This window comes from Salmo trutta, chromosome 16, assembly GCF_901001165.1.
Source record: "Salmo trutta chromosome 16, fSalTru1.1, whole genome shotgun sequence".
In the NCBI taxonomy this organism is placed as follows: domain Eukaryota; kingdom Metazoa; phylum Chordata; class Actinopteri; order Salmoniformes; family Salmonidae; genus Salmo; species Salmo trutta.
In genome coordinates, this window is record NC_042972.1 from 9,125,825 (window position 1) to 9,127,795 (window position 1,971).

The window sequence follows — 1,971 nt, forward strand, 5'->3', positions numbered from 1 at the left end:
GCTATGTATTGGCCATTGAGAGGTTTTGAAGCCTTCGGGATGCCATGCTGGTAATCCCCAGTAAGAGCAGTCCTCCACAGGAATGAATGGAATTCTACAGTACTTCAATTAAATGTTTCAAGGACAAAATTACATTTTAAAGTAATTTTTGTTGTTGTAGTGGGGACAGTAACATTAGTAATCTCTAAATAGTATGTTTTATTTATATATATATATTATGTTTAGCTCACATAATATAATTTATAACGAATGTAGACATTAATAAATGGATTTATATAGCTTCCCAAAAAATGTTTTACAATGGAGGAGTACCAAGATGGCTGCACATTGGCGTCATTACAATGGAGGAGGAGTACCAAGACGGAGGCACGGAGACTTCAACACAGCGCCCCCTATCAGTCATTTAGTGTATATATAAATAATTGGTTCTCCTATTCTCTGAACTTTCCTCTGTCGTGTTCATTAGGGAACGCAACGGAAAATGTTTTAAAACATCCTGCAACGGAATATGAAAATGTGTGTTTCTTATTGGACAAGTCAAGTAGTCCCTCCCTGATTCAGCCAATTTTCTTCCGTTTGATGCCTAATGAACACAACCCTGGCGAGGTCAACCCGCCAATACAGAATTTAAAACACATAGTGGCTATCTGCTTGTTTAGTCATGCGAAATACAACAAACGAGGAGGGGACAGCATTAGTTTAGTAGCCTATCCCTACAATATAAGATCTTACTATTTTTGGAAGCTAAACCCCCCCCCCCCCCCCACACACACACAAAACAGTTTTAGCTTGTGTTACTGAGTTAAGCGTTTCAAATACTTATAGGCCAAGCACAGTGTAGGCTATGGGCGATGTGTGCCAGCATGCCTGCTTGGTGATATTGTTTCCTTTCTGTAAAATAAGCTGACCTCAAGCTGACTGTGCACTAAAAACATATCCCACCATTTTGAAGCAGTGGCAATACTGTCAGGCAGAGAAGATATATAGTTCACATTTAAATGACAGAATGTCATTAACGCCACAGAAGAAATTATAGCAGCATGACTTCAAATTACATTCATATTTACAGGCCTTCACTTCTAGTTAATAGCCCAAAACAATATTAGCTGTGCTTATAATCAGATAATTCAGTGTGATATATATATAACTATAACTGAAAGCATTTTAAATACTGCCAGCCTCCCTCTGTTGTTTGGCAGTCTGGTTGCCAGATGTGCTTGTGCTTTAGCCAACCCCTTGTTTGTTACCATGCCACAGCAGCCAGAGATCAGTTTACTAAAGCAATCAGATCCGGCAACCAAACAAGTTATTTTGTTGACTTATTCTTGATTGTACGGAGGCTGGGAGTAATGGATGCCTCCAAATTATTGTGTGATTTCGAACTAAGATCAGTGTGAACTGACCAAGATGCAGAGCAGCCATTCCAACTTTACATAATACAGAATAGCTAGCATATAGCGTTTAAGTCTGCATTCAACATGTTAAATACAATATCCTAACTTCAACAGTTCCACTACGAACATTCATACTCATAATAGAGGGATATCTCCTCTATTCACTCAGATTGGATATTCTAACATTCAATGTTTCAACATTCTGAAAAGTCCCTGTAGCTGTACAGTGTTTAGTAATAGATGTGAATCATGCTTAGTTGACAAAAAAAGGAAAGCAGAGTAGATGATCAAGTCCATATCATATAATCATATAATCATAGTCAATAGATAAAACATCTAAGTAGCTTAAAGAAGTTGTTTCTTCTGATTAATTTACTTCGTGTGTGTGTTTCTAATTTGACAGCCGATGCATTCACAAGTTTCACAACACTGATGTTTTTTTTGCTTCTTCATCATGAGTTCTCTTTCTAGCCTAGTCCGACTCCCAGATCCGTTTGTGCCGTCTTTACCAAGCCAAATGCGTCAATGACTATAGAAGTCGGCAAGACAGCACAAACAGATCTGGATCCAGGCTACC